Genomic DNA, 17,445 nt, shown 5'->3' with positions numbered 1-17,445 from the left:
AGATTTGTGACTCGCATAGACATATGGGTAGACGTACGTCAACGTCGCCGCCATATTGCGAGAGGCTCTGCTGTTGCGTGAAGCATATACATGTCTATGGAGAGAAGTGCATAAAAATGCCTCACTCTTGTGCTGCCTGGGGCGGTAGAAACCGCTGTACGCTCCAAACCAGATCCCGGGGGATTACATTTCATAGGTAAGGCTGGACAATTGTTTTGAATATATTTGGCCATTATAAAATTCCGTTTTATAAGTCTTAACCTTAGCTAAGCTAGGCTAAGCTAGCGAAGCTATGCATTCCTGTGTTCAAGTCAGCCTCCAAACAACGTTTTGGCTAAACGTAGGCATTAACTATTTAGACTGTTCTTAGCTGTTTAGTTACCTTTTCTCAAACTTTGAAGGTTTCCTAAACAAATTCACCTCAGTTTACAAATCTTAACCTTAGCTAAGCTAGCAAAGCTATGCATGTTTCAAGTCAGCCTCCAAATAACATTTTTGTTAAACGTAAGAACTATAATACGGGATTTTATAATGGTCAAATATAATCAAAACAGTTGTTAAGCGTTACCAGGGTTTGTCGTTCAACAGTAATGTAAAGAGTTTTTTGTGATTATTTAATTTAGTAGAATATTGTATTTTGAAAGCACCGGGCATTTCAGGTTGTTATAAGTAGTTTGTACGTTTCACTTTTAAATTAAACATTTCACTATTAGTAATTTGTATGCGACTTTTCATTGATATACAAGCAAGTGTCCTTTATCATATCGCAATCGCAATAATGATCTCAATAATTGCAATATGTCTTTTTCCCCAAATCGTGCAGCCCTAATTTATTGTAATAGTTTCAAAATTTTTATTGTATTTCTTGATTTATAAGAAGAGCAGAAAAATATTGCGATTCTATGGAAAACCGGATCACCAAAAGGATTTGTGTCTTTAGGTAAGGTTTGGCGCAGACAGGAAGTCGTGCCGGCGTTTGTTCAGAATTCAGAAGTTTGTTCTGAACAGCGAAGCAGAATGACCAAAGCTCTGTTTATACCTATCGCCAGGCTAGGTGAAACAATCTCACAAAGTGAAAGTTTCTTGACTTGTTTACTATAATGTAAAACTGTCCTCTGCAACATTGCATGGACTTTGGGGGCAGTTCCAGTCGAGTGGCAGACTGGGGTGGTGGTTCCAGTTCTTAAGAAATGGGACCAGAGGGTGTGTTCCAACTATAGGGCGATCACACTCCTCTGCCTCCCTTGACAGGTCTATTCCAAAGTACTGGAGAGGAGGGTCCAGTCAAGGTTAAGAGCGGCCTATAGAAGTGACCGAGCATTCGTGGAAATGACGTTACCAACACCATTCACCAACCACAGAGGGTAGCTAATGCATGTTGTTAAAACAAACTAGCTAAGTTTTAGTTAACATGTTACTATTTGTTATTATCCATTGCCCACAATATTGTTGTGTAGTGCTCATGATCAGGGCTGGGGCGACGTGTTGACAGCATCGAAATCTGGTGATTTATAATACAATCAGTCTATAACATAAATTAGAATATATTATAAATACTACAAGGCATAGTATTATAAGGTATAGTTACATATTCAGATATGTAACTATAGTTATAGAATACTAGTATAATAATATTATGCAATGCAATTGAAGTATATAGCATTATAATAGGTATACAATGGCATAAAATAAAGAAATTTGTATTTACACGTGCGAGGGGATATAGCTCAGTTGGTAGAGCGTATAACTCTAGATTATATGGTCGCGAGTTCAAATCCCGCTGTCCCCTGAAATTCTTTATTGTGACCTGATGACAGCATTCACATGACACCCTGTTCTTTAGGAATCTTCATGACCATGAGCTCATAGGTAAGAACGTATTACTGTAGGTCATGTGATCCCTGTTTCAAATACCGTTATTCTTTATTGTCTTGTGATGTGTTTCATGATTTCCAATCAGATCAGCAATGTATTTGTTTTGTAAAATGGGACGTCGCGGAGCCATGACATTTCTGTGCTTTTGTTGTGCATGGAGATTTTTGCATGTCTTTGTCGAACGGCATTGCAACATTTGGGGGCCCTCCCCCGAGCCAAATGTGTGAGGCGCCGGCCGTCTGGACCGCCTGCTCTGTTTGTCTTCCCCGGACAGGAGGCACCGTGTGCGTGACGGTTTCTTTTTACTCTACTCTCCCCTACTCTCTACTCTACTCTTACCTTTGTTCGAATGTGGATCTGCGACCGTAAGTCTTTTTTATCTGAATTTCACTGCATATTGATGAATAGAATGTCTGTGCTTCAATTTAAATAAAAAGAATCTACATATCCTAAAAAATCCCAGGACTGTAGAAAACGAGGCATTTCTAAATCCAGATCCACTTCGACAAGGTATAAAATGAACCTGGACTAATAACTGTATCACTTACAATGTGGCATGTAGATATGTCTGCCACAATAGATTAACTCACAAACCAAACTAACCAGTAATAACCAAGATTTTTGACATTTTAGATTATCGTTATTACATTGAACATCATTAACCATGTCCCACGGTGAACAATTTGACAATAACTGATCAGGGATTGGAAATTGCACTGTTAAAATTCATAGTTTACAGTTTAAATTCATGTTCATGTTTAGGATCAGAATTTATATTTATGTGAAACTGTTTTTCTCTCTGAACACCTCAACAGTACCATAATCTCAAATAATAACTTTTAGTGATAAAGGTGTAATTCTCTAATCAATTTTCAAAAAGCGGGACTTTTTGTTGTTTAGGAATCTTCATGACCATGAGCTCATAGGTAAGGGTCTATTATAAGGGTCATGTGATCCCTGTTTGAAATCCTGTTATTTATTGTTGTCTTGTGATGTATTTCATGATTTCCAATCAGATCAGAAATGTATTTGTTTTATGGGGTTAGGGCAATGAGCGATTGAAAGTTAATCAAATGATGTCAGAAAACGTTTATTCATTTATTGTAATAGTTTCAATGGTTTATTGTATTTCTTGTTTTATAAGAATAGCAGAAAAAAATAGTGATTCGATGTAAAATTGGATCATCAAAAGGATTTGTATCTTTAGGTAACGTTTGGAGCAGACAGGAAGTGTGTCAGCATTTGTTCAGAAAAAAAAAAGATGGAACAAAAAAAATACATTTGTGCTCATTTTTATATTAAATCACAGAGCAATTGGAATGCTTTGCATGATTTAAAGCCATGATTGTCTATGGAGTTACTTTTTTAGGGTAGGTGAAATAAGCTCATAAAGTGAAATTTTCTTAACCTGTTTACTATAATGTAAAACTTTCCTTTCTTGTCATAGTGGAGCATAGTGTGGGGATGGAGCTTTGCTCAGTGGCACTTTTCGGATCGGGACTCAAACTCTTGATTGATTACGGGGCTGCTTCCTTAACTGTTAGACCACCACGGCCACTGCACGGTCTCCAAAGAGACTGGCAAAAAATGTCTTGCCCGATTATGTTTCATAATCGTCCAGATGGAAATGAGGTAAATTAACAAAAATTGCACCTCGGATAGACCTCACAAATTTTCTATTGTGTACTGCTGACTAGGGCTGCACAAGATTGGGAAAATATGCGATATGCGATATTGTTGTTGAATATTGCGATAACTATATTTCTTGCGATATAACATTTCCCTAGAGGAATGTTGTTTAAATTAATTATTATTATTATCTATTAAAAAAACATTTATACATGTAATGATCATTCTAAAATAAACATGTAATATATATTCATCTGATCTAATTAAATCTAATTCAGGCTAAAAAGAAACAGTATGTCAAGAAAGTTGCAAATATTTAGACTTCAAAACATTATGAATGACTTAAAACCCTCAGCAGAGGTTTGCTGTTACCATAGACCTGCCAACACAATATGAATTACTTTTTATTTACATGTAACCATACACTCATCAAGAGTGTCTTAAAACAAGAGCACCTTTTAAACAAAATATTTTCTTGCCTTCCATGTTTTTTTATATAAAATTATTAAACAAAATTGAATTAAGAAAATACTATTAAACAAAGTGTACAGGCCTCAAAAAAATTGGTATGTAGTGGAAAAAATAACATATTGTCAACATTCACATAAATAGCCAATAGCATTATATCAGCTACTTGGGAGGCAGATAGGGCCCATCTGATTGGTCAAATCTGGACACACAAATGCTTGGCACATAAATTAATGCTGCGTCTGAAATCGCATACTACTTGAGTAGGTACTATATTTGAATTACATTTTTACATTTTACACTTGAAAAGAACCGTTTCCCGGCATGTTTCGAATATGTCTCGCCGCCTCTCCCGTTGCCTTATGGGATAGTGAAGTGTCCATCGAATGCCTACTACAGAATTCGCCTGTAAGTAGAAGTGTCATTCGGGTACTTCTCATCTACTGTTTTTCGAATACTATGAATTCACCGTTCAGCTCGCCCGGCTCCAGCCCGGTGTCAGTGTCCAGTTCGGACGCGCGGAAGTACAATGCGTACTACTCGCCTCGCATACTGTTTTTCGGCGGAGGCCGGCCATGAGTTGGGACCAGCATGCCTTGCGGGTTAGATACATGCCGATGGGACGTACTTTTTCTATATATCGTGCAGCCCTACTACTGACAGCAGTCACAGTAATAAAAATCTGCAACTTTTTCTTGATTTATACATCTGAAAAGGGCTGTGGAAGCAGCAAAGCCTCAAGTAAATCTACAGTAAAAAAATGTTAACTATTACACTTGCAACAAAAATACTGCTAAACTAAATGGAAAACAAAAGATATTGGTACAGATCTAGCTAGGTCGACTCACCAAATTATCTATTTTGGCACATTTTGGCACCATATGTGCCATTTAAAATTTATTGGAGCCCAAACTACCTATAACTGTCTGACATATGAGGAAGTTGGACCTGCTGGGAATAAGCTCTCCACTCTGCAGCTGGATCTTGGACTTCCTAACAGACAGGCCTCAGTCTACGTCTATAGGAAATAACACCTCCAAGGTCCTCAGTACTGGGGCTCATCACCAACAATGATGAGTCTGCCTACAGTAGTGGCCTAATCAGAAGGTTGCTGGTTCGAATACTGATCCGCCAAGGTGCCACTGAGTAAAGCACTGTCCCCACACACTGCTCCCCGGGTGCCTGTCATGGCTGCCCACTGCTTTCTCAGGGTGATGGGTGACAGATTGCCGAGGACAGATTTCACTGTGTGCGCCGTGTGCTTTGCTGCTGTGCATCCATCACTTCACTTTAATACAGAGAGGAGATAAAATGGCTGGTGTTTTTTTATTCTTTATTGTAATTGAAGTATATACTGTTGTAATAGTTCTATTAGTAATAACGTAAAACAAAGATTATTGTACTTTCTTTAATATGGGGACATAGCTCAGTGTGTAGAGCGTATGACTCCAGATCATAATGTCGCGGGTTCAAATCCCGCTGTCCCCAAAAAATTATTGTCTTGGCTACATTTTTTTCCTGGTCTACAGCTCTTTAGTCTTGCCTATAATGGAGACATTGGGGTCTGATCGATTGAGTTTGTGGACAGAGCGTATGACTTTAGATCCTATTGTCACGGGTGTAAATGACTTTGAAACGTTTTTGGGTTATTGTGTAACATGTTTAAGTCTTGCTATCATAACTTTACTTATGTGCCTTTATTTTGTAAGTTCCTGTGAGACGGATACTTTTATTTTGAAAGGACGCAAAACCGGAAGTTGACTATTAGCGCGGAGAGCGAAAGTTAACTGGGAAAGGACATAAAACGACGGAAAACACGGTGATAAAGGGAAATAGCGTTACAGAAAGTGTATTGTTTTTTTTTTGTTTAGCTCCTGTCGATAGTGGACACAAGGTTTTTGGCATTTTCTGTAAATTTATGTCAACTTTTATTTATGTTCAAGAGAGCCAAAGCTACGGCTATACTTAGCTTTATTTAATGACTGTTTATTTGGTTTTAGATTGTTAATTTGTATTTATTGTTTTCTTTTAGCTCTTACGTTGGTTTGATAACGCAATGTGAATGAGAAAGAAATAAAGAGCATCAGACCATGAGTAAAGCTGTTTTAATTCGACGGGACGCTACAACGGGTTCAAGTCCCGCTGTCGCCGAAAATTCTTTATTGTGACCTGTTGCCAGCATTCACATGACACCCTGTTCTTTAAGAATTTTAGGAGCATATGGCCAGGTGTAAGATATTATTACTCTAGGTCATATGATCCTGATATTCTGTATTAGTAATTATTGTAAAATCTACAGCAAATTGTAAAATCTACAGCAAACTTTTTGACCATGACCTACACCAAAAGTATTGCTACACAAAATGAAAATCGAGAGATATTAGTGGAGATGTATTTAGGTCGACTCTCTAAATTATATATTTAGCACATTTCTGCACCATATATGTTATTTGAAATCACCAAACACGCGCGCCCATGCGTTGGATCTGAAACAAAGATGGCAGCACAGCAAGTAGCAGCGATGCGGGTGACTCCGAGTTTCAAAGGTGCAAGAAATGTGATCGTTCATCCTAGATGTGGCCGTACTTCAATGTAATCTTTACTGTAATTTGGACACCTTAGCGCAGAGGGGGGAGAGGTATAGGAGTAAAAGTGTTTAAACTTGGGCAACTGTAAAAATCACGTTTCAGGCTACTGTTGGTCCTCTGTGTAATATATGACTATATATGACTAATATTGACTTTTTTGCCTTAATCATCTTTTCATGATGCTGGCCACATGTGGTAAAGTGGCCTACATCCCCAGTTGACAAATATAATCAAATTAAGCAATATATGGTAACGCGTTTAAGTGTTTTTGTGTTTCCTGAAAAACTTCAGGATTGCTGCTGTTCATTTTAATAAAAGCTACAAAACACTTTCTGGTTATTGTATTCTGGCTGACCTTTTCATTTTTTATTGAATGCTACATCAGACATTAATTATTTATTAGTAAAGATGTATTATAATCTTAAAAATATATGTTTTTTCATTCAGATGATTAAATTAGAACATATAAAATGCTATAATCGAGACTCAAACCAATTTTGAAAAAATGGTATCAACACCATCCAAAGGAACACATATGTTCCTAATGGTGCTCAGACAAAGACGGCTGGATTTGACACCCCCCAGCTATACAGAGTGCCAGCGTCAGCTGTTTCTTGCCACGGACACCTGCGCTTTCAACCAGGCAGCTCACCGTGACCACAATACAGGTGGCAAGAGTCCAAAACAAAAGAACGACGTAATGAAGGAATGGGGACATGCCATTACTTAGAACACAGATTCCAGAGGTGTCAGCAGAAGGTGCTTCAGTGTTCTGGTTTCCATCTACCTCCTCAGCACCTCTTACCAGCTGCTCAACCGCGTGGCTTACAGGTTCCCTCAAGGCTCAACCCACATGAAGAGGTGGTGAGATTTTTGGGATGAGTATAACCAAAAAAAGAAGCATTTATAGAGTAAAAACTGTATTTTAAACGAAAAAATAAACTGGCATTTTAAATTTCTTATTGTTCAAAGTCTCATCAGATTTTGTCCAATCCTTTTTTGTTTGTAATGAAGTGGTAAAATGGATTAAATATAGCTAACTGTCACATGATTCCATCCATGTGACTGGGAGCAACATGGAAACGAGGTAACGTGACTCCTATAAATTGGCAAGATGGCCACTGCCAGCCGCTCAGTCATTGATTGACACATGTCAACGAGACTCGGCTCCACTCCTTTGTCTCAAAGTAAGACCGTTCCTGACCTTCTCCAATCCTCTTTTCTGAACTCCTTCCTCTCGTCCTGCCTCGTGCTAAATTGTACTTTAACATCCGTGTGGTGTTGCGGCTTACGCCGGTTTGCGTTCGCATTGTAAGTCGGAGGGAACTTACCTGCCTCCTTGCGTCGCACCGCACCGGGTTTCCTCGTCTCCTCCTAAACGCGCTCACATTCCGTGGACCGTGACACTAACATTACATATTCCAGATAATATAAATGACTTTCTTAATATCTAGTCCATTAAAAATCTAAATACATTTATAATATATTACACATAACCCAGCCACTTGGGATACAGGTGACAGGGGGTCTCTTGGTGCTTATCCCAATCCTGGGCAAATGGGGAAGGTTACGTCTTGAAGGGCATTCGGCATAGAAACTTGTGCGGACAGCCGTCCTTTTTGGTGAGCCCTGGCAGGAGTAGCTGAAGGACGAAGAACATTGAAAGGCATTGAAATGGCCGTTAGTTGTGTATTGTGGCTTGTATGCTATGAAGTTACACCTGGTGGACTCACACTCACTGTAGCTGTAAATAGTTTTAAAAGAATTTTTTTAACTGTTCTTCATTCTACTTACGTGAGGGAACTCGAACGCTGAGACAGAACATAAAAATTGTGTTTGTAAAAAAAATTTGTTACAAAAAATTGTAACAGATTTCACGTCAAATGAAAGTAATTCCTGTTTCTGATCAGGGAGTGTGGGGCATTGTGTGTGTTTTGCACAGTTTCCACAGTTTCTGATTCCTCTGTCGTTCTTTTCTCCTTCTTCCCCAGTCGGCCCCCGCGGTCAACAGTTTCGTAAATTATCCTGGCCTTCATCTGCCCTGTCCTTCCGCTGCGCCTGTTTACTAATGATTCCCTTCTCTCGCCGGCCTCTGTCCCCTCCAGGACCCCCAAGGTTACGAGGGGGTCCTTGGCTCGTATCAATTAAATGTTCACTTATGAACTCTGGGACATGGGGGGGAAGCCTGGATTCTCTCCTTTTTTTCCGATGCCACTTTAACTAGGTCCCCGAGGCGGATGATGAGGGCCACTTTGGGGACGAGGAAGGGTGGCGGCACGGGGACATAATGCGTTTTTAATGAGAACGGGTCACAGCGTGTCACACGGCGAGGAGGTGGTGATCAGGTGTGTGTCCGTGCCGCCTGTAGCACATTCGTCACTCCCCTCTGATAGCAGACAATGGCGGCCGCAAGCTCCCATTTTCTCCTCTGTAAGCGCCCGGCGTGCGTTTTATGTCCCCTCGTAGCGACGCGCTTAGGCGGTGCTTAATGAGACAGGGTTATGGTAACGGGGATTAATATTCCAACCTTTCGAAGAATGGCCTCCAGTGAGGCATATATTACAATATTCTCGCCTCATCAAATATTGATGACGATTGAGCAGATATTTTAATATGCTTTGAACCGTGATGCTAAAGCGGAGGACTGCAATGAAGACAGATTAGTGACAAAGGGAATTTGGCTCTTTCACTCGAATAAAAATGGATCGCGTGAAGCGATAAACGAGCTTCTGAAACGCGATCCCAAGCAACTCCTTTGCCCCGTCGTAAAATGTCAGGGGCTCGTTCGTTCTTTAATTCTTCACAAGCACCAGACCTGAGGTTCCTTCAGCAGATGGTGGGCTCTATTCTGCTCCCGGTGAGGTGTAACGTGTTGGACTCCAGAGGGAGCGAGGCTTTCAACGTTTCATCTGGAACGTCCTCCAAGTGCTACTGTAAGACTCCTTTGTACCGTGACTAACAATGTGGCATAAAACACATATAAGACCAAGATAATTCACCAGCGTTGTGGCAAGATCAAGTATGGGTTACTGAGTTCTTATGACTTATGTTGATGTCTGATATGGATGAACCACCATGAGTTTATGTGCAAGACTTGAAACCAGAAGCAATCTTGATTTGTTCTTTAATGTACTAATTAAGTGTGGGAGTGAGGTAAGTGAGGTTTGAACCTGTGACTTTGTGGTCGTCTGGTTCCGATTTTGCTAATGATATGCTAATTTTGTGTGATAGTCCCTCTATAATGCTAGTGGTTCTGACTTAACACGTAGATTACTTATATGTACAGCCTCACAGCCTTTTACCTTCTGTGGGGTGTGCTGTAGCATAATGATCATGAATACTGCATGTGTGAGTGTACTCCATTTTCAAACACCAGCACACAAGACCCTGGCTTGTTTATCGGCGAGCATGTTGCTTTCAATTAGGCAAAGGGCTGACTTTGATGTCTGCGCTCGCGTGGGTGTGGATGTACGCGTGTGTCTGAAACGACTTGTGGACCTCCAGTGCACGTGCGTCTTCTCAGGATTAAAGGCGCGGGGAGCCCATGCAAGTGAAGACGTTCTTCTTCTCATTACCGGGATGCTTAGAGCACTGGGGTCTGAAGTAGGAGTGCATCTTTCCGCTCATAAGAGCAAATATTCCTCCGCTCTTCTCTGATCCCTACTGGAGGTTAAAGAGAGGGAGAAAAACGCACAAAGTGTGTCTGCGGTCAAGTTGTGTATAGCTGCTTAGTAGCAGTGCCTAGTGGTGGTGGCCTAGCGGTTAAGGAAGTGAAGAAATCCCAAAACGCTGAGGTGCCACTGAGGTGCCACTGAGCAAAGTACCGTCCCCACACACTGCTCCCCGGGCGCCTGTCGTGGTGCCCACTGCTCACCAAGGGTGACGGTTAAAAGCAGAGGACACGTTCCGTTCTGTCACCGTGTGCTGTGCTGTGCTATTCTTCCAGGACAAGCATATAAAACCAAGCAGTTTCAGTTTGGCTGTTCTTCATTGCTATTATTCTGAAGAACAATAAAAAAAAAAATACCAGAGCAGAGAAAAATATGTCACCGTTTAAATTGAAAACCAGGGCTTGTTGGTTTGAGCTATTAGAGAGAACAGGAGTCTGGATTTGTAAGAATCAAGAAGGTTTAGCCATTTAGCCAAGATCACGTTCAAACCTATTTTATCGTTTTGATAAATGGCTCATCCTCACGGAACCTGACTCAGGTTGCAATTAAAACTATGGACATTTCAGAGTTGGAATCGCGCTGAGACCTCCCGCCGATCACAGTCTGAACAGAGCAACTGTGTGCAATATGAAGACAAGAAAAATGGAAGGCGTACTCATTGTACTCATTTCATACATTTAATTCTATTTCAGAAAGAGATTCTCAGAAATGCATTATGGGGAAGCATTTTCCCTGCCACATTTTCACTTTTTGCTTCAGCTTTCTGTCTGGGATACATGATAATATGAACTGAAATTACATTCCTGTCGAGCATTGTGTTGCAAGTTGGCATAATTTGAATAATTACCCATTCTTTTATTAAACTCATCTTGAGTCCCCCCCCCCATACTGATGCACATTTTCCCAATTCTCCCTTGACAACATGTCAGGCTTTATTGTAATGATCGAACAAACGTTTTTTTAACGAAGCAGGAACATTTGGTGTTGGTAGAGATCGCCAACATAGAGCTTTCAGCCTTGGATGTCATGCCCACAGCCTAGTTCACCCTCACCGGTATTCTGAACACTGACCACACCCCCAACCCAGAACTCCTCGTCAGCAACAAGTCACTCCCCAAACTCATCCACTTTGTCTAACCTTCCTTAACCTGGCCTTTGAAATTTGCTTGCTTTACTCCTTTATAGGCAAGACCAAAAAGCTGTCTAAGTAGACCAGGAAAAAGATTGTAGACAAGACAATAAAATTTAAGGGACAGCGGGATTTGAACCTGCAACCATATGATGTTGAGTCATATGCTCTACCAATTGAGCTATGTCCCAATGATAAAGAGAGTAGATAATTCTTTGTTTTATTAATAGAACTATTACAACGGCATATACTTCAATTACAATAAAGAATAAAAAACACCAGCCAGTTTATCTCCTCTCTGTAGGCAGACTCATCGTTGTTGGTGATGAGCCCCACTACTGAGGACCTTGTAGGTGTTATTTTCCTATAGACACAGACTGAGACCTGTGGAGAGCTTATTTCCAGCAGGTCCAACATCCTCATATGTCAGACAGTTATATGTAGTTTGGGCTCCAATAAAATTCAAATGGCACATATGTTGCCAAAATGTGCCCAAATGGATAATTTGGTGAGTGGACCTAGATAGATCTCTACCAATATCATTTGTTTTCCATTTAGTTTAGCAGTTCTTTTGTTGCAGGTGTAATAGTTAAAATGTTACCCTGCAACAATTCACTCCCCAAACTCATCCACTTTGTCTAACCTTCCTTAACCTGGCCTTTGAAATTTGCTTGCTTTACCCCTTTATAGACAAGACCAAAAAGCTGTCTAAGTAGACCAGGAAAAAAATATTAGACAAGACGATAATATTTAAGAGACAGCGGGATTTGAACCTGCAACCATATGACGTTAAGTCATACGCTCTACCAATTGAGCTATGTCCCCATGCTGAATGAAGTACATAATTCTTTGTTTTACGTTATTACTAATAGGACTATTACAACGTTATATACTTCAATTACAATAAAGAATAAAAAACACCAGTCGTTTTATCTCCTCTCTGTAGGTGTCAGGTGAGCGAGTCAGGTGACTGCGAGGAAGTGCGAGGATTGGTTAGGACAGGAGATAAACAGAAAGTCCTGGCACCTGCTCCTTGCTCAGACATCGTGTTTCATTCATGGTCCATGAGCTCCCGCCTGTTTCCCGATCCCGTATCCAGTCCTCTCCATCTCCGGTACCGTGAGTTCCTCCTTCTCTTCAGCTCGCTAGCTACTGTTATCCACCGGTATATCGTAACGCTGTTTCCCCGGTGGGATTCCGCTTTTAGCGCTCGGGCGTTACAACAAGAATCGCGTGTGTCTTCCAACCTCCTGCGGTTCTCTCCACGTTTGGGTCAATCCAGCACGCTACAAGGGCGTATCCGATCTCTCACGATTGTCTGTGTGGTTACACGCCTGACAGGATGTCTGAGCCCGTAGTCGACCCAGCGGAGTTTGAGCGCGTGAAGGCGGAAGTCACCTATTTACATGGTGTTATTGATGCACAAGCCACCACCATTAATACTCTCAAGGACTCCAACTCTACACCTCCATGACAGTGTTACTGCGCCAGTTCTCCGGCGCCACCGCCGGTCGTTGCATCGCTCTGCCAGATAAGTGGAACGGGGTGGATATGATTTTCGAGTGCTACTCCTCCCATTATGAGACGTCTCGCGCCAAGGTGGCTCTCTTAACATCTCTCCTGTCTGGGCGTGCACAGGAGTGGGCGGCGGCCCTATACAACGCCAAATCACCCATCTTTTTTTTTATTATTTTCTCTTCTCCGAGGAACTCTGGAAGACTTTCGTCCCAGCCAGCGGCGAGAGGGCTCCGGATTTCCAGCTTCTCCATCTGCGTCAGGGGTCTTTCTCCATCTGCCACTACGCTTCAGAGTTCCGAACCCTCTCAGCCAAACTCTCTTGGGGAGACGACGCTCTTCGCGCTCTCTTCATAGAGGGTCTGGCAGATCACATCCGAGACGAGATGACTGGCAAGGAAGCACCTCAAACCCTCGATGCGGCGGTGGATCTGGCTCTCCATATAGATCAGCGGATTCTGACACGGCCTCCACCTGCTCAACGTTGGACCAGACCGTCTTCCACTCATACGCCGTCTCCGCCTCGTTCTTCATTTCCCTGCGCGGGCGCTAGCCCAGCGGCCGAGGAACCCATGCAGCTCGGACGACTGCCGCAGGGGGAACGAGACCGCCGCTGGAGAGAGGGCCTCTGCGCATACTGCGGCTCTTCGGAACATCGCCGTCCCCAGTGCCCTCTCTGTCCGGGAAACGGCGCAGCCAGGTAGGTGTCGGGGGAGCCCTGCCTGGCACGTCCACTCATGATGTTAGTTCTCGTTTCTCGCTCAGGGTAACTTTCCAGCTGGGACACAAGCGGGTCGAGTTGGAGGCTCTCCTGGACTCAGGAGCAGCCGGCAACTTTATCGACCAAGGGTTAGCCTCCCAGCTGGGAATATCCCTGGAGGCAGTCAGCCGTTTCATTCCCGTCACCTCTGTCGATGGACACCCTCTCCAACCTTATCCAGTCCAGTCTCAGACCCAGCCAGTTCTGATGTCCATCGGCCTCCACTCTGAACACATCCACTTCCTGGTCATCTCGGCACCTTCATCAACTCTCATCCTGGGTTATCCATGGCTCCAGCTCCACGATCCACACGTCCTCTGATCTGAAAACCGCATCCTGGACTGGGGTCCTGCCTGCCGCCAGCGCTGTCTGCTTCCCAGGACAAGCACGTGCTCCAGAGAGTCCCCAGCCCCCCCGCCCGCCGACATTGAATCCATCCCTGCATTTTATCGTAACCTCGCTGAGGTCTTCAGCAAACAGCGAGCCTCCACCCTGCCTCCGCACCGTCCTTATGACGTCGCCATCGACCTCTTACCTGGTGCAGTGCTGCCTCGAGGTCGGCTGTTCTCTCTGTCCCCCGCAGAGAACAGGGCGATGGAGGATTACATCGCGGAGGCCCTCCAACAAGGCTTCATCCAGCCCTCCACCTCCCCTGCGGCCGCAGGTTTTTTTTTCCGTGAAGAAGGAGGGGGGCCTCCGCCCCTGCATTGACTACCGGGGGACAGTCAAGAACCGGCACCCACTTCCTCTCCTCTCCACGGCATTGGATTCCCTCTCCCGGGCCTCCATCTTCACCAAGCTGGATCTGCGCAGCGCTTACAACCTCGTGCGCGTCCGGGAGGGGGATGAGTGGAAGACCGCCTTCATTACTCCGACAGGACACTGGGAGTACCTAGTGATGCCGTTTGGGTTGTGCAATGCGCCCGCCGTGTTCCAGCATTTCATCAACGACGTCCTCCGGGACATGCTGGGCCGGTGGGTGTTTGCGTACCTGGACGACATTCTAGTGTACTCCCAGAATGAACAGGATCATGTCCTTCATGTGAGAGCCGTCTTGAAACGTCTGCTTGCCCACCAGCTGTACTGTAAACTGGAAAAGTGCGCCTTCCACCAGCGCTCCACCGCATTTCTGGGTTATACCATTTCTACCCAGGGCGTGGCCATGGATCCCCAGAAGGTCAAAGCTGTGACCAAGTGGCCCCAACCCACTAGTCTTAAGCAGCTGCAAAGCTTCCTGGGGTTCGCCAATTTCTATCGCCGTTTTATCCGGGGTTTCAGTTCAGTTGTAGCACCCCTGACAACTCTCACTAAACCAGCTCATCAACCCCGGCCGTTTCTTCTTCCTCCAGAGGCACTTCGGGCCTTCCATCACCTCATCAGTCTCTTCACCTCTGCTCCTATTCTTCGCCACCCGGACCCGGCCGAGCAGTTCGTTGTCGAGGTGGACACGTCTGATGTGGGCGCGGGCGCTGTACTCTCGCAACGTGGTCCAGACAGGAAGCTCCATCCGTGTTGCTTCTTCTCCCGTAAGTTCTCTCCCACTCAGCAGCATTACGGGGTTGGGGACCGTGAGCTGCTGGCCATCAAGTGGGCTCTGGAGGAGTGGCGGCACTGGCTCCAGGGCGCTTTTGAGCCATTCCTGGACCGACCACCAGAACCTGATCCACATCCGCTCAGCCAAACAGCTCAACCCCCACCAGGCTCGTTGGGCTTTGTTTTTTGAATCTTTCGATTTCCAGCTGGCCTACCGTCCCGGATCCAAGAACACTAAGGCAGACGCCCTCTCCCGGCAATTTTCGTCTTCTGTCCCGGATCCGGACCCCATCATACCTGCCGAGCGGATCGTCGCGCCTCTTCGTTGGCCTCTGGAGGACTCCATCCGGCGTGCGCTGCCTGGGGAGCCAGCTTCTCCGGAGACGCCACCTGGTCGTCTTTATGTTCCCTCCTGCTGCCGCCAAGAGGCTCTGCTTTGGGCCCACTCCTCTCCGCTCTCGGGGCATCCTGGTCCGACCCGTACCCTTCAACTCCTCCAGCGCGCTTTGTGGTGGCACTCCATGCGGCGAGACGTCTGAGAATTCGCCTCCGCTTGTGAGACCTGCGCTCGGTCGAAGTCTTCTCCCTCTCATCTGGTTGGTGATCTGCGTCTTCTGCCGTCTGATCGGTGCCACCCGTAGTCTCTCTTCTGGATACCATCCCCAGTCCAATGGTCAGGCTGAGCGGGCCAATCAGCAACTCGGCCGCTTCCTGCGCTGCTTTGTGTCCTCGCAGCCCCGTCTCTGGCCTCAGTTCCTGCTCTGGGACGAGCTCTCCCACAACCTGCACTCTTCCTCTGCTACGGGCTTGTATCCCTTTGAGGTCTGTTTCGGCTACTCGCCGCCCCTCTTTGCTCACCAGGATGCAGAGGTCGATGTTCCGGCGGCGCAGGACCTGGTTCGGCGGTGCCGCTCAGCCAGGATCAAGGCCCGGACTGCCATAACTCAAGCCAACTCCGACTACATCCGTCAGCACCGACGTCGGCACCGTCCGGGACGCTCCTTCCAGCCCGGCGATCGAGTTTGGCTCTCCACTCGTCACCTTCGTCTGCACATCGATTCCAAGAAGCTGACTCCTCGCTTCGTCGGTCCCTACCCCGTGACCGCTCAAATCAACCCGGTCGCCTATCGGCTGCGCCTCCCCTCGTCTCTCAAGGTCCACCCCGTTTTCCACATCTCCCAGCTCAAGGCGTATGTCTCCTCCCCACTCGTTCCCCCCTCAGCCCCTCCACCTGCTCCTCGGATCATCGATGGTGGTCCCACCTTCACCGTCCGCCGGATCCTGGTCCTCGTGGCCGGGGCTTCCAGTATCTTGTGGACTGGGAGGGCTACGGCCCCGAGGAACGTTCCTGGGTTCCCTCCCGGTTCATCTTGGACCCGGACCTCATCTCGGCCTTCCATCGACGCCAGCCTTCTCGTCCGGGACCGTCAGGAGCCGGTCGTCGAGGGGGGGGTCCTGTCAGGTGAGCGAGTCAGGTGACTGCGAGGAAGAGCGAGGATTGGTTAGGACAGGAGATAAACAGGAAGTCCTGGCACTTGCTCCTCGCTCAGACATCGTGTTTCATGGTCCATGAGCTCCCACCTGTTTCCCGATCCCGTATCCATTCCTTTCCATCTCCGGTACCGTGAGTTCCTCCTTCTCTTCAGCTCGCGAGCTACTGTTATCGGCCGGTATATCGTAACGCCGTTTCCACGGTGGGATTCCGCTTTTAGCGCTCGGGCGTTACAACAACAATCGCGTGTGTCTTCCAACCTCCCGCGGTTCTCTCCGCATTTGGGTCAATCCCGCACGGTACAAGGGTGTATCCAATCTCTCACGATTGTCTGTGTGGTTACACGCCTGACAGTAGGCAGACTCATCGTTGTTGGTGATGAGCCCCACTACTGAGGACCTTGTAGGTGTTATTTCCTATAGACATAGACTGAGGCCTGTCTGTTAGGAAGTCCAAGATCCAGCTCCAGAGTGGAGAGCTTATTCCCAGCAGGTCCAACTTCCTCATATGTCAGACAGTTATATGTAGTTTGGGCTCTAATACATTTCAAATGGCACATATGTGCCAAAATGTGCCCAAATGGATAATTTGGTGAGTGAACCTAGATAGATCTCTACCAATATAATTTGTTTTCCATTTAGTTTAGCTGTACTTTTGGTTGCAGGTGTAATAGTTACAGTTTTTTCTAAAGATTTTCTTGAGGCTTTGCTGCTTCCACAGCCCTTTTCAGATATATAAATCAGTATAAAGTTGCATATTTTGATTACAATACAAAATTTGTGAGG

At 45.2% G+C, this 17,445-nt stretch overlaps 2 non-coding genes across 2 annotated transcripts; one reads left to right on the top strand and one right to left on the bottom strand.

Moving 5' to 3' along the window:
* Positions 1–5,387: 5,387 nt before the first annotated feature.
* Positions 5,388–5,460, top strand: trnaw-cca (transfer RNA tryptophan (anticodon CCA)). The gene has a single exon. It is a non-coding gene; the product is annotated as a tRNA-Trp (tRNA).
* Positions 5,461–11,478: 6,018 nt separating this feature from the next.
* Positions 11,479–11,551, bottom strand: trnal-caa (transfer RNA leucine (anticodon CAA)). The gene has a single exon. It is a non-coding gene; the product is annotated as a tRNA-Leu (tRNA).
* Positions 11,552–17,445: the final 5,894 nt, after the last annotated feature.

Source organism: Denticeps clupeoides, chromosome 20 (genome assembly GCF_900700375.1).
Source record: "Denticeps clupeoides chromosome 20, fDenClu1.1, whole genome shotgun sequence".
Classification (NCBI taxonomy): domain Eukaryota; kingdom Metazoa; phylum Chordata; class Actinopteri; order Clupeiformes; family Denticipitidae; genus Denticeps; species Denticeps clupeoides.
This window is presented reverse-complemented; position numbering and strand designations above follow the sequence as displayed.